At 43.0% G+C, this 27,466-nt stretch overlaps 1 protein-coding gene across 3 annotated transcripts in view; it reads right to left on the reverse strand.

Annotated features, from left to right (window-relative positions):
- MYO1B (myosin IB) overlaps positions 1–27,466 on the reverse strand; it is a 198,178-nt gene that overhangs the window by 96,298 nt on the left and 74,414 nt on the right. The window lies entirely within an intron of this gene.

Here is a 27,466-nt window from a genome sequence, read left to right on the forward strand (position 1 = left end):
GGCAAATTTCTAGGCAGGTGTGCCACAAATTAGCCCCACATCTACCAAGTTCCACTCCTATCCCTCTCCCCCACCCAACCTGCGGTTCTGCTTCCAGCTTCCTGCCTGCCTACTCTAATGCTCTGCTTTCTGCTCCCTGCCCTATCTGCCATTGTGCTGCGTGTTCCCTCCCCTGTACTAGAATATAGTAATAGTTTTCCGTAAGAACTACTCTAAAGCTTCTTAAAAGCAAGTAAAGTCAAATACGGATTTCTTAAATATTTAAATAAATGTATTAGTGAATGGACATGAATAAGAAATGGAAATGACCTTCTACCACAACATTCCATATAATCATTCTTTTAGTCCCCAGTTTAGAAAATACTGGTGTTCTACATAGAACTATGCAAATAATTAACTTTTGTTTTTCTAACCAAACTGTGAGCAGGAGCAGGGGGAAGCGGGTATTTGGTGGGTTAAACTGAACACAGTTTCAGATGGGGGGGGGGCGAGGGAAGAGAATTTCACTCTTTATTTAAACTGTTTCAGCAAGTTTAGGAACACAACCATGTTGCAAAATAAAAAAGCGACCACTGTATACTTTTCAGGGGTTGTTGTGGATTTGAGAGAGGGAATTAGTGAAACCAATTTAATAAGTTTAAAAAAAATCACTGGCAATTTTAGTAAATCAAATTCTGCTTTTTTCAGCAAGTAGAACATTTAATTAAAAATTTCACTCTGTTCTACTACCAGGAATATTCTACTTAAGCGGTAAATGTAAATTTGCAAACCACAATGTGATACAATATTATATGTAATGCAATACAATATTATATCAGTTTGCTATTACAACTAGTTTTGTGCTTAGGATTGTATAGCATGTTATATCCAAAAACATGATTTTACATATCCTTTCTACAAAGTCGGAAACCCCTCCCAAAAACCTTATAAAATATAGACTGATTATAGACATTTAAAACATGAAGTGTCAATGAATAGCTCAAAATTGTTCCTCTGAATACTTAAAGTGTTTTCTGAAAAGCAGATTTACAGACATTTGGAAAACAATCAATCAGGGTACAAATATTTTGGAGTTAAGAACAGATCAAAAATTAGTATCATCCCTGAACTGGCTTTGGCTTTTAGTGGTACTTGTAACATCCAAGAACTTAAAACACTGGCCTGAGTTTTGAGCCCAAAAGTGCTCTCTTGTCAAGTGCCAGTGTTTATTGTGAAGAAAACCAGGAGGTATGAATTAAGTTCAGTTTTCTTGACTGGTTTTCATTTCAGGCAGTTACATCATATGTTTGTGTCACATGTATATGTATTTCCCAGTTTACAGAACAAAGCACTCTGGAAACAAATTTGGAATCCATTTTCAAAAACCTAAACAAGAAGTATGTAATACAGCAGAAGAACAGAATCTAAATAATACATTAAAAGGGCACTTCTGAATTTTATGCAACTTCATAAAGAGGCATTCACCACCACCAACAAAAAATAAATGCCAGATATGATCAGGACTAGGAAACATGCAGCTTTGGTAAAGCAATTTAAAGCATGTATTCTCATATAACATACAATCTACAATTCATAAAAGTACACCTGCTATTGTGTATTATATAGTAACTAAAAGCATTTTGAAAAATACAAAGACCTAAGCTGACGTAAAATGCTTAATATTAATATTGCATCTATAAATGCAATTCTGGAGTTCTGTACTTGCAATGACTTGCAATGACTTGCAATATTTGTCATGAAAATGTAAAGCCTTCCATATTGTTACACTGCCCCATGCTTAGTATTTAACTCTACATATATACTGCTTATTATATGAATATGATGAATGCCATGATTAGTATTGCCATGGACACCACAACAGCTAACACTGCCCTGTACATCAAGCTGCCCTGCGATGCCTCTGGTCACAACTCAAAAGGACTGGCAGCTGCTGCTTTAGAGGGGTGGTGCCCAACTGATGATTCAGTGCCACAGTGGTGCTCATATGGTAGTATTCAACCTGGATTCACAGGCTGGATCCTGTCTGCACAGCCATGCCATCCAGACTGTTGGGGCTCTTCAAAGATCCAGAAAAGCCCTAGGTGCTGCCTTTGTCAGAGTTGCACAAGCAGCCTCTGCCACAGCAACAGCTGACCGCACCACCATAACTGGCACAGCAGCAGCCAGCTCTGCCCCACACCTGGCCACGGAGCTGTCCTGCTAAGAAGTCTGGGGACTGGTCCATCCATGATCCAGCATGTGGGGCCAGCCTAAGTAGACCAACTCCATGGACTGGCTGCATGCCTCTCATCCAACTTGTGAGGCCAGAGGAGTTGGGTGCCACTGCTCTAGAGCAGGGGTAGGCAACATTTTTGGCCAGAGTGCCAAGAAACCTATAATGTCTACTTTGTAAGGTGCTAGATTGCTGGCATGCCAGAAGAACAAAACTGGGATGGAAGGGTATATGGCAGGATGCACTGCATATTAATATTGTTAATAATTATAAATGTTCCTTTTTTGGGATGAGAGAGAGGAAAAAAAGAAAGAGAAAACAAACAGAAAAAAGAGGAGAGAGAGAGAATAAGGGGGGAAGAAAAAAGAGAGAAAAAGGACATCAGAGAGAGAAAAGAGGAGAGAAAAAAGAGAGGAGAAACAAAGAAGAAAGAAAGAAAAAGAGAAAGCAGAAAACAGAAGAGAAAAATAAGGGGATAGGGAAATAAGAGAAACAAAAGGGAGAAAAAATAGAAACAAAAAGAGAGAACAAAGGAGAAGGAAAAAAGAGAGGAGAGGATGAAAAGACGAAAGAGAAAAAGAGAAGAGAAAAAAGAAGGGAAGGGAAGAGAGAGGAGAGGAGGAAAGAGAAAAGAGAATCAAAAAAGAAAGAGAGACAAAAGAGGAGACAAAAGAGGGGAGAAAAAAAGGAGAGAAAAGAGAAAGAAAAAAGGAAAGAAGAAAAAGAACAACTGAGAGGAGAAGAAAAAGAGAAGAGAAAAAAGGCCAAATAAGGAAAAGATAGGGACCTACCAAAGTCACGTCGGAAGTGGGATTTGCAGCAGGACTATTAATTTTGCAGGTTCCCCCTCCCCATCGATTGGTAGAGGGGCTGCACAAGTGGTTTGCCCAAGACTGGCAGGGAGGCAAAAACTGTAGTTTTAAACTTGGTGCCATTTTTGTCTCCCCGCCACTGATTGGCTGAGAGGCCCTGGAGCCGCTCTAATTAAAAAAGAGATGATTATTAACACCTGTGGAATAAAAAGTTTATAAAGGAATCAGATGTTAATGAATCACAAATTCAATTGACACTGTCCCTGCTGCCTGAACAAAAATGCTGCTACCACTGTCTGGACTGGTGCAGGACCCACCTCTAGTTGCAAGTATCAGTCCTAGCCGGGTTGTTGCTGGACAAACGCAGATACTTTCACTCCCAGCTGGAGCCCCAGCCTCTTAGCCAAAATAATGCTATCATGCTGTGGAAGGCATCAGCCACCACATTAGAAGTTGCATACTGTGGCCATTAAACAAAATAACAGAATGTAATCTCATTTAGTTTGAGAGAGACTTTGGTGCCCGTGGCTGCCAGGTTACAAAGCTGGTATATAGCACACCACACATTATGATTAAAAGTGTTACCTACTATATCATCACCCTTATTTCTTCCGCAAGTGCTGGGCATGTTATTTTTTTAATGCTAACAAGGCCTAGCCTCACTTAGTTTAAGACAGGAGGAGAACGAAGCTCAAGAAAATTCACAAAAGCCAAAGTCCAGCAAATGGAAAAACGCTAAATACCATCTGGTATATCATATTTAAGAACAAGTGATCTGCAGGCCACTCTTAGGCACAATAAGGTCACGCCTCTTAAATCCTCTCGATATACATGGTTGCATTAGAATTAAAACAGATTCTAAAACTTGCATTATTGTTCTAGAGACCCAAGCATCTTTTGCATTTACATTTCACTGTTCATGCAGAGGTGAAAATGTGCTTGTTACAAGAAGCAGGCTCCAATGTTTTTAGCACTGATTTTTGATATGGCCAACATTTTACAACACTTGCAAAGGAAAGAGTCAGCTGCTGCCAAGAGACCATGAGACACTTCCTGGCAGAAACTGGACAGTCAGGAAACCTAAATCCGGTAGCAAGCAACTTTACCAGATTCTCTTACTGGACATTCTTAGGAAGTAAACAGTATTTGTTAAAGGTGCTGCAAATTTCCTTGTAAAGTTGGCCTGCCTCTTCAAAAGTCTTAGCTTGGTAGATATTGTGCTTAATCAACATCCTTCAATGCAGTCTATGCAGAAATGAGGCAAGATGCAGTGGGATCACAGAGGAAAGGAGCAAAATTGGACAAAGTGTTTTCAGGCAGTGCAAGGAATATTATTAAAACATGCTGTAGTTTCCATTAGTCTGTTTCAACAAGAAAGCTATCATCTTCAGGGTTTGGCAACATACAGCCTGTCAAGTGGGTGTCCCAGGGCCGGTTTGATCATTGGCCCACCCACTTGTCTTAAGGCTAACCACCTACCTACCTCGCCTGCTATGCCTCGAAGATAATGATTGAAAGATGATAACAAGGTGAGAGGCTGCCCATTTACTTGCCCTGATGCCAAGGACCTAAATACACAGCTCCAACCTCTCCTATACCATGTCCCATGCCTCACAGATGGCATCCATATTGCTCCAGTGCCTCCCACTGAGACCTGTGCTCCAGAGTCTCACATGGGACTCATTACCCACTGGAGCTCACCGTTGTGCCCTCACACTGGGCTCTCCTGCAATCCATCGCTCGGGGCTCCCAGCCCCTATCTACTCAGGGCTCCAAGCCCGGCTTGGGACCCTCTCAGTCTCCACTATGACCCCATACTGGGGCTCCCTCATCTCCTGCCCTACACTGGGCCTCACAAAGCCCCTTGCTTGAGGAGCTTCGCATCTAGCTTAGGGCCCCACACCGCTGGATCCTTACACCCGGCTTCTTGATGCAGCCTCAGAGCTCGAAGTGAGTCTAGGCACTGCCTCCAGTCCCTTCCTAACCTGGACCTTGCCTCTGGACTCACCATGAGCCTTGAATCCTGCTTTGTTCCTCAGAGTGTGGTCCCCTAGCCTTTCCCCTCCATGGGGTCACCCACAAGGCAGCAGGGAGACTGAAGCTTTCTGGTGCCCCATACTAGCCCTTCACTGGGGGGAGCACAGATGTAGCATTTGCTGGAGATTGGCCTTCCACTGGCAGTCCCACCATGCCACCCAAACCCAGCAGGGTGTAGTTTTAGGTCATGCCTCAGGACCAGAAACTTCTGCCATCCCCATAGCTCCTACCCTTACCTCCAAGATGGTATGAGCAGCAGCTCCAACCAGGTGCTGTTCTCTTGGCTGCTAGCAGCAGACTGCTGGCTACACTGCAGAGCCCTCCTTTTATATTGAACAGTTGGGCCCTGTTCCCAATCCAGTAATTGGGCCTGATTGGAAGTGCAGCCACTTGCAAGCTGCTTGGCTGTTTGCTCATGCCCCTTTCAGTAACAGAGCACACCCTGTTACTCCATAACAGAACAGACGTTCAGCACAGTCTAGTTGACAAATGGCAAAACCTGGTTTAAGATTTGCACCCCCTCTCCCCTCCCCCCCGCCAACAAAGAGTGAATGTGTGTTCTGTTCCCTACCGACTTAACCTATGCTGCTTACAGAAAACCATGTAACTTAGATTAATTCCACCTTGAGCTTTTTAAATATTTATACCTAGCCTTTCAGAGTTATCAGCACATTCCTGATTCATATATGGAATTTATCTGCTTACAAATCATTTGTATATATTAAGACTACTAAATATTCAAGTTTTGAAATGACACAAATCAAAGTCTATTTTAATATTCTAATGAGCATAAAGCATTAATGAGTCACCTTGGGTGTGTCTACACAAAACATTTACTGCATAGTAGACTAATTACCTTCACAGTAAAAGTCACATGTCTACACATGCACCCCTCTTAGGCTGGAACAAGCTAATTTACTCCATGTGTAGCCACTGCAGCGCACATGTAGCCACTGTCCTGGCTGGCTGGGGCATGTGGGTGCTTCAGTGTGGGGGCTATCTGCCCCAGCAAGCCCCTCCACAGCACACTGAGCTGGGGGAGCAGGTGAAGATGCGTGCGCAGGAGCAATAAACTCGAGTTTATTCAAGCACATGATTATACACATGCATCCCTTGGAAGCCAAAATGTTTTTCTCCTTTAAAGTCTAATGACAGGAAATATATTATCGCAGGTCAACAGAGTTTTAAGTCATTTCTGTCTAAAGTCCCTCATCTTATCCATTTCAGCCACAAATACATGGTGCTTATTCGTCTGACAGAGGTAAAGTTAACATTCTGTATAATCCTACAGAGCCTCAAAATATTTAAATGGCATAGCAAAAGATTACATCCCATACACAGAAGAGCCAATACGATTTAAAACTCCTTAACAAATTTCCTAAATTTAAGTTTTACAATGGTTCAACAATGCTTATCCAGATGCTCAGGCTGTGCCTACCACACGTTTAATTCTAGAAGGCGTCGTCATGGATTTATTTTAGTAGCAGACATTTTAAGAATTCTCTGTATTCGTGGCACTGCACTCGCAGCATCAGTGCCATTTATGTCACAGTTTGGAACACAGATCTTCTTCTAAAATAAAAACGAAAACTCATCCATCACATCTAACTTAATGATACAACATTATTCTTGAGTACTTTATTAACACAATTTTTAAAATCTTTTTCTGTGTAATAAAAAGGGAATCTCTGTTTTTGGCTAATTAAATTCCCACTTTGTTACACACCTTTAAAACTGTATGATGCCCAGTAAAAAAAAAAAGAAGAAGAAAAAAGAAATCTACTTCGTGTATTATAATTTAATGCTTATAGACCACAAAGACTCTTAATACTCCTTTTCTCTCAGTAACATTAACATGTTTTCTGTGAGGTCAACATTTCTGACTATAAACGTAAACCACATGCCACTCTTCTGAGCCACCATGTAATTACAGGGCCTAAGTAAATCTTTTGAATAGTTCCTGTTTGAAAATCATATGTTTTTAATTATTTTGTATCAGCAATGTCATTCACCACACTTTATAATACACTCTTTTTCATTTTAAGTTTTCATGTAAAAGGCAACATGTTATTCTCCTACCACATCAAGAGCATAATATTTAAAGGAATGCTTTTTAGCTAAGTTTTAAGTATAGGAACAATTTGAAACTTAAATGATACCCATACCTATTGGTTAAGATACTCCTTGTTTCAAAACCATACCAGGCCATGCAGTTTTAAAACAGCTGAATTTATCCCTCTAATTTTAAAAACTTTTTTATCTTGGCCTTTTATTGATGGATGCGCTTTCGTGCTGGAGTACATTATCATAAAGGATTTCCCAATATCTATGTTCTATGTTCTTCGATGTTATTTCTAACTATACTGTTTCATTGACATTACACTCAGGAGTACTACACACATAAATAAACCCACTTCACTAACCACCACCCACCTTCTCTAACCTCTTTTATGTTTCAACAGTACTCCAGTGAAAAAGGGAAACAATTTCCCAATTCTGTATCCATAAGGAAATTTCTCAGAAGTCTTAACCAACTATTATTTCTTATCCCTCTCTGAAGTCCTCTTTCCCCTATCCATTTCTCTGATTTCCCAGCCATTATTTCAGCATAAAAGCACCAAAGTGCCAAATTTCTGAAGGTATTTAGTTGACTATAGTTGCAGACAGATGCACATATGGATTTTTTTTAAGTGTTTATGTTCTTCTGAAAAATTATAACATGTGCCACTCTGAATCACCTCAGTACCTTAAAAATACCTGTTGCCCAACAACTAATCTTTCTTCTCCAAAGTTTTGCTTCATGCTCAGCAAGGTGCAGCACTCACACAATATACCTGTATTTTCCAACTTTACTCCATAACTAATTCCTTGTTTAGCATCCCCTTGCACTCATCTCCTAGAATCCTTTCCCTAAACAAAATTTTAGAAAATGTCATCATTTCCCAGTTATAAATACCTCCTTAAAACAACCACCTTTGTTGCCATTCATTCTGGCTCCTATCCTTTGCTGAGAAATAAAATAGTAACCTTGCAAATATAGTTATGGACCACTTGTTGATGACCCTCTGTCATCTCAACATTAATTCATATTTCCTCATCAGTCTTGAACTTAGAGCAGTATTGAATATTGTCTTGAACATGTTTCTTTGCCTTGAACCTGTTTAGAGGAACAAGTTAAAGAAACGATATTGTCTGGCAAGGTAGGAAAACCCCACCTTGACAAATCAAATATAAATAGTCTCTGACAAATAAACAAGCTGTCAATCTGCCCTTAAAAAATCTGGACTCACCAACCACCAGTGTTACCTGAGGTTTAAAATATGAACTGTTCTACCTCTGCTTCATTTTAAATAGAGCAATGAAATTGATAGTTCTCCTCCCTTCCAGCCAACACTTCACTACTCTGCTAAACCCATCTTTGACTTCATGCAACTCCTCATTATGCACTTTAGACGTATGTGTGCCTAACTGCCGTAAGCCCATGCTCTCCTCACAGCACAGCATGAGACATAAGGACCCTCCAGCAGAATTACAGCAGCAAGAAGCTAAAATCAAATGTAAATTTTGCCATTGGTTCAGTAGCACTAATTACCCAACAGACCCAGTAATCCAGATGAAGTCTGATCAAATCATCAGCTTCTCTTTTAGTGACATATAAGTTTTAAAACACCTAATTTATTTTAGCTAGAAAAACATCCAGGTCTTCTCATTAATATATGTCCAGCTCACCTCTGTACACATAAGCTTGAATATGGTTTTATTTCCTGATCAGTGTTGGAAATCTTGATACCCAACACCAGGGACTACTGGTTCTTTATTCTACCCAATATAGTAAGTTAGCTTCATCCATTCTCCTCAGCCTGTTTCTATAAAAACGGTACCAAAATCAAGACCTATTATAATCTCCCATTTCTCTATTTGTGCCCGTTTCAACCTCAACTCATGTTTTTTTCCAACTCAGCAGCTTCAGAACTCAAGCCTACTTTTTCATACACACCTGCAATGAAAAACAATTCAACTCCAAATGATTGCCTTACATATCTATAAACTTAGTAAAAGCTGTAATGACTTCTGAACTAGCAACCAGATGAGATAGCAGTTCAAATACTCTGATAAATTGCCTCTTCTCCCAAACGATGTAATTCCCTCCTTTATAAATTCATGGCACACTTCAGTTTGACCAAAGTGCACCAGTTACCTTCTAAGAACCCACCATTCAACCACCAGTTTTCTTAAGTTACCTCCCCCCACCTTTTCAGAACCAAAATCTCTTTTTTAGTCCTTAAAATTTACTTCCATAATTCCACCTCCTTCCCCCACTTGCCACAACTTGTCTTGTTCATTATGCTAATCATATAGTAACATATTCTCTCTCCAATCTGGGCCTTTTGACAGCAGGTGGCACAGCCTTCTCTCATGTGGCCCCCACCATCTGGAATAGTCTCCGTGCCTTTAAGCCTAATTGAGTTTCTGCCCCCTTTATGCCACATAAAGACCTATTGTATTGTCTTGACCTGAAACCCACCAGGTTGTTCTCTACTAAAAAAAATAAAATAAAATTCTATACCCCTTGTATCTTCCAATTTCCTTATACTTGCTCAAACTCCCTGAAATTTAAATTACTGTAAACCTTCCTTCCTAATCTATCCCATATTAGCATATTACCAGGAGATCCTGTATGTTATGGATTATATAATATTATTAATAAATAACGAAGTATGATTTATAATTCTTCACATTTACAGTTTCAATCTTTGTTTGAATGAATGAATTACTTTTCTACTGCCATCACAGCTGAATGGATAGCAAGAGGATTCAGAAATAACAGTAGCAAACATATTAGCTTCTCTCCCAGTGTTATGTGGGAAAATGATAGGGGCCTATTAGTTTTTACATTAAGAATGTCACTGTTGCATCAACATAAATTTATGTTTTGTAAATTATTTTTGAATTTTTATATTCCAAATTACCAGTATTTAGGGGAACAAAATAAAGTTATTTAGCTATCAAGGTTTAAAACAATTCTACCATTTCAGAAAAGCAGATTTTTTATTAACAGCAAGCTACAGAAACGGTGTTTAACCTTAACTGACATAAAAAATAAGAAATACATTCTCATTTCCCATAAGACTATTTGTAATTTGTCGGGAGGGGGCGTTGCGTTCAGTACTTCAACATCCTTGGAGAAAAAACCTGATTAGCTTGCATTTAAATTAAATGAACAAAGTGGGCGACTGCTAAATAGAAGTAGCATTGCCTAAGTTAGGTCTTCACAAATGAGCAGCTGCTCTTTGAAAGATGCCCATCAAGTGAAATTTGAACACTAATATAAATTGCGAAGTGCTCATAGGCAGGAAAAAGCCTTTATTTCCCAATCCCAGTATATTTGTGTTTTTACACAGTTTTATTTTTGAGAGGAGCACAGAGATTTGTTATATCAGCAATGTTATGGTCATAATATACACATCAGCAGGAACACATTACCTGTGTATTGCTTCCTGAATTATGTCATCCATGTTTGCAGTCATCAAATGCATGATTTTATTAGGCACAGATCAAAAAAGTGAAAGTTTATTAAACTATCCTGTTTGACTTAAGGGTAGTCACAGGTTGGCAGGAGGCACCACTAATGACAGGGAGAAAACAAGAACAAAAAACGTTTCATTTTCAACAGCAACACACTTCTAGCACAGCCCTTCTTTAAGCTTAAAACAGCTTGCTTTAAGCTCCAGTTCATAGAGAACGTTCTCACAGATGTTCACCCTCTCCACACAGCAGGATTTACTGTTAGAATAATAGTCCATTCAGCTATGATCTATTCCAAGATAGAGCAACACAAAAGGGGCAAGATACCCCATCAAGAGTCACCTTCATAACTTCTCCAGGGCAGCTTTGCCTAGAACTCTCCCTCCAAAAGGTCTCAACTTTAACCTTCCCAGCATAAGGTACACAGCACTTACAAACTTAACACACTCTGAGCCTTACTGGAAGTATACAATTATTTCTGCACAAAAAGTGAACAAGAGATCTTTTTCCCCCCTCAGTTTCTATTACCACGAAAAACTCAAGACTAAAACTGATACAAAAACAAGACACCATCTCTGAAAAGAGAGGCAGACTTTTCTAACACTATCCTCAAACCACAAGCAGTAAATACAATTTTCCATACATTTGAGTTGCATCCAACACATTTCTTTATACAGTTACATGCTAATTCAGAGGGAATACAACCTCTTAAAAAGCTAACTTATCTGGCATTACCCATTTTTTAAAAGCCTCAGTCCAAAACTGAAAGTGTACAAATGGCTGCAGAAAGAGCAGTACCGCACTTCAGGATTGGTGGAAGAGTTTAAAATTGTTACTAGAAACCACTCTCCCCTGGCTTTCTCTCACACATCCTGCCCCTATCACCACTCCCAACACCCAGAGCTTCCTTTTACTTTAATTCCTCATCAGTTTTATCCAGATTCATTTAACCTGATAAAAATTTTAAAAAAATCCTTCTATGCTCCTGGAAACTAATACACAAGCATGACACGAGCCAAATCCAACCCCCAACACTGCATCATCTGGCCCACAGGGTTTCTCCATGGATCTGTGCGGAGCCCGATAGTCCATGAACCTGCATGCTAGACTGGGCATGCAGGGCAGGATGCTGCCCCCATCCTGGGGCCACTGAAGTCTGATCCAGGCTGGACAGAGGCAGTGCGGGGCCCAATACGGGCATCTGGGAGCAGGGCAGAGGCAGAATGGGGCCCTAGAGCCCAACCCTAGCCAGGCAGACATGGCACTGGACCCCGAGACCCTGATCCCACCTGGGCAGAGGCAGCACAAGGCCTCATCCAGCCCAATCATAGAATCACAGAAAGTTAGAGTTGAAAGGGACCTCAGGAGGTCATCTAGTCCATCCCCCTGCTCCAAGCAGGACCACCCCAACTATATCATCTCAACCAAAGCTTTATCTAGGCATTTTTTAAAAAACCCCAAAGATGGAGCTTCCATCATCTCTCTGGGTGATGCTCCAGTGTTTCACTACCCCTCTAGTGAGAAAATTCTTCCTAATATCTAACCTAAACTTCCCTTGCTGCAACTTGAGACCGTTGCTCCTTGTTCTGTCAGGAGTACACAGAGCTGGTGCAAGGCTCAATCTGGGACACAGTTCAGCCCCACACCATTCATGTGGCCTATAAGGCCAAAACTGAGCACCACTGCTCTGAATGGATATTAGTGTACTTTTTAATTGCACAACATGGTGGTGTTCTTGTCATGATAGCCACCTTCCTATACAATCCTTGCAGGCAGGAGACAAGCCAAAGAATTAATTAGAGGAGGACTGTGAAATGGTTCATGCAAAATATAGTTGAAGCAGAACAAGCAGGGAAACTTGAACTACCGTAGCTCATGATACACCTGTTCTGAGGATTAACAAGAGCACCGTTCAGTTTCCTGTACTGTCAATACACAAAGTCTAATCAGGAAAAAGTCCATTTTCATATATTAAACTAAATAAACATAGGCTGGATCCAGCTGCATACACATCAAACATGTTTGATGCAGCTGCAGCCACAAATTATGGTCTAACCCATAACACATTTAGTCCATAATGAAGCTTTACATATGCTCTGCTTTGCATATGGAACAGGTTTCTTTCTTCCAGCTGCACTAAATACTTATTTCAATGAAAAATGCAAATACACCTATTTCCTAAGTTTTTTCTATCCTTCCTTTTTAAAATAGCCCAATAACTGGAAACATGAAAGTGACTAGCTTGGTCCCTTGTACTCTTTTTTTTCCTCCCATACAGTACTTAACTTGTGGATTTAGTGTTAAGAGATAAACTCAGTATTCAGAGGCAGAACATAGGCTCCCACAAAACACTGTGTGTCCATTTGATAACTCTGGCTCATGCACCACCACTTGTCATTTCACAAAAGTACTTGCAGCAATGAAAACTGCAGGGCTTTAAAGCAGATACATAAGTTCTCTGGGAAAAAAAACAAACTAAAGAACATGTTACAGGTCAACTGGGCCATAATGTATTTCAGAGGAGGAAGTTTGGGAAAAGTAATTGCTATAGCTCTTAGCTAAAAGTTAGGTTTATATAGGACACGATTTACCTCTTACAGCAAATCTGCAGAACTGCGTGTGCTAGTGATCTACACATTCTTTAGCATCCACTCAGTGGTTTTATTGTAAAGGTTTTATTTGGAGTTGCTTGTTTGCTTTGCTTTTCATGTATTGACATGTACTTTAACCTTTCAAACTAAGTAATTCTAACAACTGGCTTTTTAAAAACTAACATTTACTCCATTAACACATTCTACCATTGACTGGAATATTGAGATGCATTTGTTGCAAGACAGCTGAATAAGACAATAGCAAGGAAATATGAAATACAAATTGTAAGTTGATTTTCCTCGCTACAATGCTGAGAAAACTGAACCACACAATAGATTCTTTCTAAACTGCTTTATTGTTTCAGCTGTATATTAGTGGGTGGAAATAAGTAACACCTGTTAAATTATAATGATCTTGCATAACTGGGGGGAAGGGGAAGGAATCTTTTTTGCGCTTTTCCAGAACTTGAACTTTCAAAGTACATTTGGGGATCAGGTTTTCTGCTGAAGTCCTGCATGTAGCACATGTATGAAAATTATTAAAACTGGAAAAATCTATCTCCCTACACATTTTCAGTTCACATCAGGCATGGTAACATTTCATTTCAAAGCATTATTTTTCTACCTCACAAGCAGCGTATTAAAGCAGTGGTGTTCCACCTCTTGCCCACAGGCCAGATCTGGCAGTAATATAAAAAGAGTTCAGTTCTGCTTGTTTGGAAGGGACTAAGCTTTCCAAATTCATTTTTCAAAGGGGTACCCATCCCTACTCCCTGCATCAGGGGCATGCTCAGGACAATACCATGGGACAGGCAAAAGGGACTGTTTATACTGCGAAGACTCACCATAGTGCAACTTAACAAATAAATTCTACTGACATGCAATTAGTAATATTCTCTAGCTCCTTCACTCCTTGATGAGTTCACTTTTCAGTACTTATCGAATCCAGAAACTTAATGGTCTGTCTAAAAATATAAACTTTAATACACACAGGAAGTAAAAGTAAAAGTAAGAAGATGCACATTTTAATGACATTTCAGGGTAACAGCACATTTTAAAAGTATGATCTAAAAACAGGAGCCAATACTTTAAGCATATCTGCAAGAGCTACACAACTCTTAGATGTGTTTCTGCCTATTGGGACATGAATCTAAAGGTAAAGGAATGCGAGGCATATTTGACAAAGTAAAAACTTCCAATAAAAGAGGAGGGCAAAATAGTTCATCATTAGGAAAACTGCAACATGGTATTTATATATATTTATATAGCACTGTGTAAACAGGAGGACTGATAATTATTGCCATATTGTCATTCATAAACTATACAGTAGTAAGATGATAGCTGCATCTAATTTGGAATGTAAGGCCAAAATTATGAAAGGAATGTGTAACCCGCATAATAAAGCCTTGCCCATGACTGGTTATCAGAGGTACAGCAACAGTCTTGCAAACCAAATTGAGCAGTTTGATATCACATATCAATACTCAAACTACACCAGTGGTACACATCTACTGTGTACTGAATACTTACAATTACTCTGGAATTACAAGTACGCTTAATAAGCAAAATAAATAAGTGGAGTTTTATGAACTTGTATATTTTCCCCTGCTGTTTTGTTTCCTCAAGATACATTTATATTCAAGTTTCAGAAACCCAAGCTCATCTCTCCAGCATGTGTCAGGAAAATTGCATGTACAAGAAAAGTGAATATTTGCATAAATAACTATAATTTAATCAGTTGGTTTCTAGTTGCTTAAATCTTTACTTATATATCCTAAATTTGTCTCTTATTTATCCAATACATAAGCAAGCAGGTTATCTAGTTTTCCGAGACACCAAATTGGTCACCTCTTCCTTTGTATGATAAAAAAGCCTGTTTTTATCAAGCTATTTTTGCAAAGAAGATCCAGAATTAATCAGTGGTCAGATGAAGCTTGCTGCAGATAATTGGACTGGAAAAATAAATCTTTGATGAGGAAAAATCCCGATAAGGCTGAAGTAGAAACAGAATTGCACACGAGTTTTTCCTAAGGGTTTTTGCTGCTGGTTTATCTGCAGTATTCTTATTTAGAATCATGTCAAAGGCTTCCAGCATAGCAGATGGGCACCTATTGGTGTTATAAATTGTAAGGAACAAAAAGAACACCATTAAACACAATGAGACATTTTCAGTGAAAGAGTGGCAGCTGCTCTTAATTGCAGTTGGAGACCCTGGAATATAGTAGGACCAATTGCCATTGCAAGAAAGACTGAACACAAAGCATTAATCTCTCGATCCCCAGCCATAAACAGGATTTCTAGGTTTTTTTGTTGGGTTTTTGTGTTTTTTAGGGTTGTTGGGGGGAGGTTGCCTGCTACAAACTGCCCTTACCTCTTATGAAACAAAAAATAAAACACTGTGTTATTTTAATAATTCCTCATTCTTCTTAAATTTATGTTTGAAAAGTATCTTAAGATCCTTTGATAAATATCTTTGTAGAAGTAACTGGAGCATAATTCATTTAAGTCAGTTCTATATATCTGATTTCACTTTGCAAAATGGTACCAAAAACCTGTTCTCACTTCTAAGACAGATTTAACAGCAAAAAGATAGAGCGAGATTTATTTGAATTTACCACAGAATATTTACTTCCCAATGCACTACCAAAGTTGCATTACAAAATAATGGTCAAGTCTACTGTGTTTTTGCAATTCCTCGCTGTTTAAACTAGTATCCCTTTCATTCACAAAATACAGTAATTCCCAATGGGTTTCTAAGCTGTTCTTGTGAATTAGTGAGATTTTACTTTATGTGACTATACACATCACTAAAGAATTGCTCAGGCTCTTATGTCCTAAAAATCCTAAGAACTGTTATAAACTCCAGCCAGATGTTTCTTCCAGGAAAAGGGGAAGGGAAAAAAAAGAAAAAAAAATTAAGGAAATGGGATCTGGCAAGAATCGTTACCATTCATTTGAACTTCTGGAGCATTAAAATAAAATATATCTTCAATAACCACAACATATTATGCTCTTTTTAGAAAGGTCCTGGCTTTTTACACAGTTATTTAGCCTGAAAAGTTGAATCCCACACACTCATGCTGAATAAAGATTATACAAAAAAATAGAATTCTTCATCCCAAAGTGATACCTATTATTAGACCAACTGGAAAATGGCAAGAAAATTGTCCTGTTCTGCAAGCTTTTGGGATCAAAGTCTCTTCATCAGGCTCTGGGAAAAGTGTAGATGGTACAAGATGGTAAAAAGTCCCCATAGGTAGGAAATAAACTTCATTTTTGCACTGAGGGAGCTGAAGATGGAAAGCTGTCCCTCTGGCTCCATGAGAGAGACTATATTAGGGAGCAGAATTCTCACTTCCCTAGTCGGTATACCAGAGAACAAGTAGTTCACTTTTGTATTCACATTTAAGAGACTAGGGTTCAGATTTGATCCTTTATGGTTAATGTCTGTATTCGTAAATGTTTAAGTACTACTGACTTCTGCAACAACATCCTCATTTGCATAATTTAAAGAGAGCCTTGATATCATTTTGCCACATCAAAACAAAACTCCCTGGGATCCTATCATACAGGATAACAGCAACAGTCAATACTTCCCATGGATCCATATAAGGGCCACAATACAACATTTTATCAATATTCTACATCTACTTTCTGACCTCTAAAAAAGTGCCCAAAAATTTAAGAGACATCACTGCATTGCAGTTTTTAACCTGATTCACAGAATCAACTCTTAAAGGAGAAGGCAAGTCAAAGTGTCGAATCAAAATTTCAGCTTTAAGTCATTGCTACAATCAACAGGAGATTTGAATTTGTGAAGGCTGAGATCTATACAAATTGAAGGCAAACTTCCAATAACTAGACTCTATACCTGAAAAATTAAAACAAATTTATAAGTTTTCCATATACAGAATCTAATTATTGGTGGGTCATCTTATATTCAAGTGAATACAATATATAAATTAGTTTTTTAAATTGGTCACCGCTCAATTGACAAGTTACCAAAGCTGAGGTTAAAACCAATAGCCTACCTCTATAGTCACACAAGGACCATATAGACCAGATCTACAAATTATCAGCAGTAGCACCCATAACTAAGATGCACCAATCCATATCAGCCACCTACTAAACTGGAAATGGTGTAGGCCAAGATCACATGGTGTTTTGGGTAGCTAATCAGCACTGCTGAGCGACAGTACCAATTAATCTGCCCGGGTTAATTAGCCCACACACAGCACCAGGCAGCTACAGCTACACTACTCCCAGTTTGTGGAGAAGCACAGCATGCTTAAACACAGCTCCAGAGCATGGTACGTGTACTGTGCAGTGTAGCATAGTTTACTGAAACTGAGTTTGAGTATCTAGGCTAGGGACAGACATTCAAAAAGCCTGAGCCTGAAGTGATTCAATCTTTGCAGGTTAGTCAAACCTGGCTAGGCTGAACTAGTTTCCAACCATAAAGACATTTCCTCTGGACTGAAGATATGCAGGCATATGTCTGCAGTGGCTCAGGCTAGAAGCTGGGGGGGCACTAGAGCAGCCTTCTCTTCCCTGCCACTCTGCTGAGATGAAGGGGGGGGCCGTAGGCAGGCTCCGACAAGGCCCTCTGATTAGGGAGGTGTTTGCCCCCAAGCCCTCCCTGCTCCTGACAAGTAAGAGAGCCAGCACAGCATGGAATTGATAACAGAGCATTTAGCACCCCACCAAGAAAACAAAAGTCTATCTCATTAATTCAAGTTCTTCTTAAACATACCTTTTTTGAAGGAAGGAATGGAGGGACATTACCAGCTGACCTGTTGATTAGCTTCAAAAAGCCCTAAGCAGACACTATCCTGTCTGCCTTACGCAAACACCTCTCCACATTAGCTAGAATACCACATGCTGGCTATGGCTGTGGCAGAGGGGAGTGGGGAATCTCTGCTTGATCAGGCAGTGTCAGGGCAGGGCAGGGAGAAGCCGGGCAGATAGGCAGGGACAGATGTGCTGTGGAGCAGAGAGCCCCACCCAGCACTACAAAGCATCTGGAATGCTGGGAGACTCTGGTTTAAGATAAACCAGAAAGGACTCTGGGACAGACATTGATTAAACCAGTTTGAACCAAATCTGTTTAGTCTGACGCTACATTCAACCAGGTTCAACTCAAACCAGTTTCAGCCATTTTCAAACTGGTTTATGTGCCTTGAACATCTGTTCTGTTACAGGTTTAAACCAGTTTCTGATCACTTAAACCAGTTTATGTGTAATGTCTGTCCCTAGCCCTACAGCTTGACCCACAGCAGCGTGGAGCTCTGCAGAATGGCAGGGTAGATCAGTTCACAACTAAGTCTGTACTTCTATGGCCAAACACCTTCCACTAACCATGCTAGGTACTTTAAAGTCAGTTTATAGTAGGGATGGGAAATTATTTCAGCTGGAGGGCTGTCTAATGACTTCTGGTGACCTATCAAGGGCCTCAAGGGTAGCCCTACCCTTTGATAGGTACCCACCCCCTGGCCACCATCTTCGGACCAGAAGTCCTGCCTCTAACCCCTGAGCATTGCCACTGGTTAGTCCCTCCACTTCCACCAAAAAGTACTCCTTTTGGGAAGGTGGTTTGCCATCTTGGAACCGGAAAAAAAACCAGATCTTATACCAAAAATCAAACATCTACTATAACATATTTTAATTTTCTTTCAAAAAAATATTTTTATCATAGAATCAATGAGTCGGAAGGGACCTAGACATATCATCTAGTCCAACACCCTGCCATGAGCAGGAAGGAGCACTGGAGGTGGCAGGGGTCATAAGACCCCAGCCAGGTGCCTATCCAGTCTCCTCTTGAAGATCTCCAGGGAAGGTGAGAGCACCACCTCTATGGGGAGCCTATTCCAGGCTCTGGCCACCCTTGCAGTGAAGTGGTTCTTCCTAATATCTAACCTAAACCTATCCTCCCTCAGCTTGTGGCCATTGTTCCTGGTGACTCCAAGGGGGGCCCTGGTGAACAGACTTTCCCTGAGTCCCTGCTGGTGGCCCCTGATAAGGTTGTAGGCAGCCACAAGTTCCCCCCTCAGTCTCCTCTTGCGGAGACTGCAGAGATTCAGGTCCCTCAGCCTCTCCTCATAGGGCTGGCCATGGAGACCCTCAACCATACGAGTAGCCCTCCTCTGGACCCTCCTGGTTTGTGTGGATTTGCACAGTATATATAGAGGTGATTGCATAATAGCTCAAAATAAAGTCTTACTCTTTTTTATTGTATTTAGGGGGGTGGAGGGTGTGATGGAGGGTGTCTGTGTGAGGGGAATGTGGAAGAAGGTGTGTGGGAGTGAAGGTACGGGGGAGTGTGGGTGTGTATGGGAGTATGGGGAGCTGTAGCATGTGGGGGGGGCCCTCCCCCACATGCCCCTCCCCATAGCAAACAACCCCCCTGCTGCCAGTGGCAGCAGCAGCTGGTGGTGGGCCCTCAGGGCACTCATAGCCTGTAGTATGCAGAGCTCCCTGGTGGCACATGGATCCAGCCAAGTAATGAGAGCTACACATAGTGTTAAGGAGCGGGGACAGGCCAGCCCAGCTTTATTGCATGGGACTCCCCACAGCTCATCACACAGGGCTTCTTGTAGCGCGGCCTGGCCCTGACCCCTGCCACTATGTACAGCTCCCAGGACTCCGCCAGAGCAGCAGGGAGTGGGGCCGAGCTGGCCCTGCTCCATCATATGAGGCTCCCCACTGCTCCCAGCTGAGTCCTGGAAGCTGCATGTGGTGGCAGGGAGCAGGGCCCAGCCACCAGCCCCATCACATACATCTTCCAGCTGAGTCCCACTGCCCCAAACTGCCACAGCCCTGTGCTCCAGACTCTGCACTCCCACCAGCCCTGGCACTAGTCCCCATACTCCCACCCAGCTGCAGCTTCCCCCACACCCACCACTGCTTCCCTAACTGCCACCCAGAGTGCTGCAGCAGGGATAGGAGGAAGAACTGCTGGAGGCCGGGGCAGGTGAGCAGTTCCCCAGGTAGTTGCAGCAGCAGCAGCCCCACCCAGAAGCTGCACACACTGGCTGGGGCCAGAGCTGAGGCCCTCCTGTGGGTGAGAGTGGGAGCGCAGTGTGCTGGCCCAGTGGGACTGGGAGGGCTCAACCCTATGCGGAGCGCAGCACGGGCAGCTGCAGACCAGGTCAGATACAATTAATCAGTAGGCGGTCATCCACAGGCCAGATGAAATCACCTGGTGGGCCATATTTTGCCCACCCTTTGTCTATACACTGTATTGCATGACACTCCCAGGATGGCAGCACGCATGTAACCATGATGCTAAGAAAGCCTACAATGGGTGTGGCAAACTCATAATGTACTAACAACACCAGTACACCCTGTAATTGCTGGGAAAGGACACCACATTTTCTAGTTTCAACAAGGCTACAAGAGTAGAAGTAAATAAGTCTATCTTAATGAACAAGAGTTTGTGGAATCTCAGTGCTCCTATTATTTTATACTTAAACAAAAACGTTACAAAAAATTCCAAAGCCACTTTAAAAATTAAGATTATTTAAAAAAAAAAGAAAAGTTTAAACTCAAAGTGGTGCTTTCTTTTGCATGCCCTGTTCCCAGATGGCTCTCTCTCTTAAGGGACAGATACACTTTTTCCTCCAGTCTCTTAACCGCACATCCTGTTGTGCATCAATTCTGTGTTATTAAATTTTAAAAATACTGGATTGCGTATGTTCCAATACTGACAGAAACCAGTAGCTATATTTTATTTCACTAAGATTATAATATTCACTGCCAATAGCCAACTGAGTGTTGGATAGGACAGCTGCATTATGTACATTCCAAGCCCTGCTTATATTAGCCATATTCAAATTTGACAGATAAATCATTGTTTACACAAGGGGTACCCAACCTGCAGCACAGATGCCAAAACTGACCCACAGCTTCTGCGTATGGCACTAGGGAGGTGATAGGCAAAAAGGCAGATAGTGCAGGGCAACAGAGCAAGTAGAGGAAAGGGATAGGAGTGGCACTTGGGCAGGGTACAGGGCTAATTTATGGCACATCTGCCAAAATGGTTGGCTCCTACTGCTTTACATTTTGGTCAAGTACTGAAGAGGTTCAAGAAATGCATCTGAAATTCTCTCAAGGAATAAAATGCACCATTTTGACTCTATTTTAAGTTAAGTAAAGAAAAAATATGAAACAAAGCACTAAAGCAGGGGAGGGCAAAATACAGCCCGCGGGACACATCTGGTCCACCAGGCAATTTCATCCAGCCTGCGGGCAGGTGCCTACCAATTCACTGTATCCAGCCCAGCCCTGGGCTGCCTCTGCTGAGTTTGCATGGGGTCAAGCCCCGCTCACTCTCACAGGGGCAGAGCATGCTGAACTCCAACCCTTGCCCATGGGACAGCCCTGACCCCAGCCCTGCAGGTAGGGAAGCAGCGGCAGGCAGAGGAAGGGCAGCAGTGGCAGGCGGGGAAAGTGGTGGTGGCAGGTGGGTGGAAGGAGGGAAGGGGGAAGCAGCAGGGGAAGGGCAGCAGCAGCGGTGGGTGAGGATGAGGGAAGGACTGGCAGTGGCAGCATGCAGGGGAGAGTGGCAGCTGGATGGGAACATGGAACCCATGCCTGTTCCCTGGGGCTAGGGCCAAGGCCAGCGGATACCCAAGGCAGGCTGGGAGGAGTGCGGAGCCTGGGCCAGCAGGGTTGTGGGGTCCTCCTGGCTCTACCCCGCAGGGCTTGCATGCAGTTTCCGGGTTCTTCACCTCAGTCACATACCTCCTAGGGAAGCCCCACACAAAGGAGCCAGTGGCCCAGCCCTACTCACTACTATATGCAGGTTACGGGGAATGGCAGGAAGCTCTGTGCTATGGAGCCAGGCCAGCTCTGCCCCACTCCCTGATGCCCCAGTTGAGTCCCATGATCTGCACAGTGGGCTTCATCATTCAGGGTTCCCTCCAGCAGCGTGGGAGTCAAGCATGTGAGCTCTAGGCCATGGAGCAGGCAGCCTGGCCACGTGCAGTCCCGGAGCTCACCAGGACTGTGCTCTGCCAGGGGCCTCCTCCTGATACTGCTACTGGGTGCAGGGCTGTGCGCAATGCCCCCACACACACACACACAGCCACCTTCCCCCTCTACACCTCCCCCCACACTCACAACTCCCCACAAGCCCTCTACCCACCCACAGCCCATACATCCCCTCAAATACATGACCCCACAACACCCCATAACCACCCTCCCACCCCCAAACTCCACATACCCCCACTGCCCACCAAAAACCCCATACCCATCCACCTACAGCCCCACAAACACATACACACACTCCCCTACAGCCCCCACAAACACATACACACACTCCCCTACACCCCACACACACACAAACACACAGCCCCCAAATACTCCATACTCCCCTACCCTTCCCCCCCAACCACAATATACAAGAGTAAGATTTCATTTTGAGCTATTATGCAATCACCTCTATATACACACAACACACACAAAAACCAGGACAAAAATATATTTTTTTAATAAAATTAAAATATGCTACTGTAGATATTTGGTTTTTAGTACATAATTTATTTTCTCTTCTGGTTCCAAGATGGCAAACACCCCTCCCAAAAGGAGTACTTACGGGGGCAAGGGGAGGGACTTCTGGTGGCAAAGGTCAGGGGCTAGAGGGACTTCAAGTCCCAAGACGGCGACCAGGGGCAGAACACCTGTGAAGGGGTGGGGCGGGGCTACCCATGCAGCCCTTGACAGCTTACCAAAACTCATTAAGTGGCCCTCCAGCTGAAATAATTGCCAACCCCTTTACTAAAGCATTAGTACACCAGCCTTCTATCTGGGTTAGCTGTGGAATTAAAAGATTTATTCTAAGGTGGGATATCAAATATATCTGGCTCCATGAGCTGGATGAATGGCATGGGGCTGGATCTCTGAGACCCCTCTTCTAAGGATTCCGAGATGTCCATACTCTGAGAACTAACATCTTCAGAAAAGCCACCATTTTAAATCAGTGGGCACAATAACAGCCTTCCTTCTTCTCATACATCTTTTGTAAATCATCTGCCATCTAGCATAACAGATACCTTAAATCTTTACTTGACTAAAGAGAGTAGCATTGATAACTTGTACCATAGACAATGGCTTTATATATACTGTACATATCTCCAAAAGCAAGCATAACACTGTAGAGGTACACCGATACATCAGTGTCAAATCAGATCAGCACTGATATAAGGAAAATTGACAGTATCGGCAATCAGCTTTTTTCGCTGATGTGGCCAATAAATACCTCGTGCAAGCACACAGCTGCAGCACAGCCCACAGGCAGCCAGGAGCACAGCCTGGCAGTGTGGAGAGCAGCAGAGTCTGGCTGGTAACTGCTGTGGGTGAAGGGGCGGGGGGCAGATCAAGGCCCCAGAAGCGAGGGAGGGAAGTAGTGGGGCTGCGGCTGGGGCTGCATAGCCAGAGCAGGATGCAGGATGAAGCCGAGAGCAGTAAATCCAGGGAGACTGGTGGGGGCAGCTCCCACTGTGGGCTAGGGCCAGGGGAGGTGCCGGGCTCTTCCCAGCAGGGGCGGGGGGGAGGGTTGCTGGGCCTGCACTTGGGACAGGCAGTGGCAACATTGGAAACGGGGGCTACAGCAAATTTTGGGGTGGCTCCCATCCCCCCACAGCCCGTCTTCCATCACCACCACTGCCTACCCCAAGCACAGCCCAGCACAGCCCCCCACTGGAAAGAGCTCGGCACAGCTCTGGCCCCAGCCCAGTGGCAGCCTGCCCTCGCCCCACACAGAACCAGGGGCTCATGTCCCCCATGCCCTCCAAGCCTGCAGTGGCAGGAGCCACCCCCCTCCTACACCCACCAGACAAGCCACTCACAGCTCCATCCTGTGCCCCGCCCTGCTGTGCAATACCTGTCCCTGTCCCACCCCATTCTCTCCCTCACTGCTGGGGACTCAATATGCACCCCCATGCCCCGTCCCTCCCCCCTCACCCTTTTCCCCACTACAAACTTAGAAGCCAGACACTGCTCTCCAAGCAGCCCGGCTGCAAATCATCAATTAGATTGGTATCAGCCAATATGGCTCGTTAAAAATCAGCCATTGGTATTAGCCCACAAAATCTCACTGCAGCCCTACTTTTCATGCAAGTGTCCTTGCATCAGCAGGAAATCCGTATGAATTCAGATATCAGCTACCATGTTGTTAGCCTCCAAATATCACAGATCAGACTCAACATTCCCATGATTTCCTTTTTTATTTTAATAAAAAGATAACATTATGGGGGTTTGATTTTTTTAATTTCTCCAGCCCAATCCCAGTAAACATGTTTGATGATTAGGGCTGACAAATCTTCTAAGTTTAAAGAATAAAGCGATTTTGGCTTTCTCTGAAGGATCTCACACTCAGTTACTTACTCCCAGTTCAGCAATCAATTCTGCTTCCCTGTATTCCCAAAGGGTGTGCTGCAAGAGTGACAGAAGTACACAGTAGATCTCTCTGTGTGAGGAGATAAATGTTCTCCTCTCCCGTCCAGAACCCTGTGCCTGGATCCACCAATGCCTGTGTTGATTCCTCTGGGGAATCACTGCTGCTGCCTGTCGCGAAATGCCAGATTAGAGACTCTGACATGGCTTGGTGAGCCACGGATTTTACGGAGAGAGCGAGTACGCGGCTTGTGGGGCGGGATAAGAGGTGGCTCGTCAACCACCCTCGAGGTTCGCCTTACTGGCGCAAGTAGGCGAAATGCTATATGCTTTCAAAGTTTATAGTAAAAGGGTTTATTCAACTCACCTGGCCTTACCCTCTTACGAATAAGAGGGGAGACCGGCTGGAGCGAAGTTGCAGCTAAAGTATAAGCGCGGAGGTATGGTAAAAGCGGGTATGCAGTCTAAGATACGCTGAGAGGCTGATGTTCGTTGTTGGGTTTTCAAGGCCTTTGACGGGTTTTCACTGGGATATGCCCAGATGGGAGGCTGAGGACCAGCAACAGGGTGAACAAGCCTGAGGTTTATCCAGTTGTCGTCTCTGCCGTTTCCTGCTTCTTCGCCTCTTTATTGATGTTGGTTGGACCGCCTCTATGACACTAACTACGACATAAGCTAAGCATGCAGGGATAGGATAGTTTCTTTTACATGGGTGTTGCTAGGCAGATTTTTATACAGGTTGTATTTCTGCAAAAGTGAAACTTACAGGATAGAAAAGAAACTTACAAAGTACGCATGTGCAGCTTGATACAAAACTCGCGCGCGCGGGGCAAAATACAAAACGCACGCACGGGGCAAAATACAAAGCGCGCGCGCGGGGCAAAATACAAAACGCGCGCGCGCTTTGCGCGCGATAAGATTTCGGTTATAGCTATTACTAAATAAACATTTTGGTTTGGGCTGACTTAAAAGATAAGACTATAAAGTTACATAAATGTGAAAAATGCCACGCGGCAGTTATACAAAATGAAATGAAACATTTACACTGCCTTCACCCATCCTTTCCCACCCACAGACAGGCCCCCTCCACTCTCCTCACCCCCCATGCTCCCAGCAGCACACTCCGCTCTGAGCAGGCAGGTGGGAAATGCATAAATGGGGCAATGCTTGGCAGGCCAAATCATCCCCTTCATTCCTTCCATGCACCTGGGCCTAGTTGGTGTGGCTATGTGGGTGATTGCTAGTGTGTTAGACCCTGCAGGAGCAGCCCCAGTGCCAGGGGAAGTCCCTGCCCCCAGAAGTACAGACCAGAGGTCTTAGGGGGCAGACAATGGAAAGAGCAGGGCACAGCAAGATAAGATCCTGCCCCCACCACCTTAAAGTGGCACCAGCTACAACAGGGGTTTTCGACCACGGGCACACATACCCCAGGGGTTTCTCGGCAGCGGGCCCCTGGGGGACCCTCCTCCCCCGCTCATCAATTGGCTGCTGGGGGACTCCGTCCTTCTCAACCAGCCGCCAGGAGTACACTGACCCAAAAAGGTTGAAAGCCCCTGAGCTAGATCAAGGATTCTCAACCTTTTTAAGCCTCATGGCGCCCCTCCATCTTTTCTGAATTTAGAACTCAGTGATATTCACCTGGGGTGCCACAAAATTCAGAAAAGTGATACAGGAGTGACCTAAGGATAAAGATGTTGAGAACCACTGGTATACAGACTAATCCTTTTCTTAAAGATAGATGCATTTGGTGTCATTTTTTAACACAACATCTCAGTACTGGTATGATTTCCTCTGACAGAGGACTGGAATGTGCTATGTGGTTTTAAAAAGATTTTACACACACATAGACACACTTCTTCCGAATTAAAATTGGTGGCACAATTCATTCTTACACCCAGGAAGGGGGGGAGAGGGCAGTGTCCACATCCCCTCCCCACAAACACATACCCGCCTACCCTCCCACCCCTTTTTGAGTATAAGAATGAAGTGTGCCACCAATTTTAATGAAGAAAGTGTGCCCCAGGTATCAAAAGTTTGGCAACATCAGTCTACATCAATCCTGTTCCCAGCTACCAACCAGTTGTGCTCTCACATCCACACAGCTCCCTCAACATTTGAGTTGCTTTTAGGTTTAACCTTTACAGTTACAAAGCCAGGCAATTAAGGGCTTTTTTCTGACAGCTGAAACATTTGTTACAGGTTTTTCTAGCTGATGCTGGCATTACAAATCCTCAGCCTTAGCTCTAGGTTAAACACTTTTAATGAGAATTACATAGATACCAGCATTGTTTACACTTGATCTGGTTATCGACTTAGCTCTGCATATTAAACAAACCAAACTGCTCCAATTAAACAAAAGGATATGTTTGTTATACAATTAGAATTAACATGTACCCAATCCTATATGGAGTTGGTATGTTTCTAATAAAGTAAAAATGAAAGAAAAAAAACAACCTAACATTAGACTCTAGACGTATTTTCTGAATGTAGCCAAACCATATTAAAAAAAATAGGACACCAAGTGTAAAGTAAATATTTATAAGGGTAGGTTTTTAAAGCTATCACTTTAAACATTTTTCCAGAAGAGAGATTAATTTAAAAATGCATGCAATTATATGGCCACGCTCTCATCTCCTGTCCAAAGAGGCCTAGATAGTGTGAAAGGGGAAACCCATGAGAGAGACTTGACAGTTGTGCTTTAGGGCTCTGGGGATGTGAAGAAAAGAAAACCTTGCCCTCCCTATCCTCTCCCACAGTGGCCATTAAAGTAGTAGCAAGCCATGAAAATAGCTAACATGTATAGAGTTGCAGGCTTTGTAGGCAGCCTGCTGGCCCAAGAGGCGCTCCTGTGAAGGCACTTTGCTGAGCCATGCAAGCATACCCAGAGAGCAGGT

Source organism: Crocodylus siamensis, chromosome 4 (genome assembly GCF_052110815.1).
Source record: "Crocodylus siamensis isolate JL-2025a chromosome 4, ASM5211081v1, whole genome shotgun sequence".
NCBI classification, from domain to species: Eukaryota; Metazoa; Chordata; order Crocodylia; family Crocodylidae; genus Crocodylus; species Crocodylus siamensis.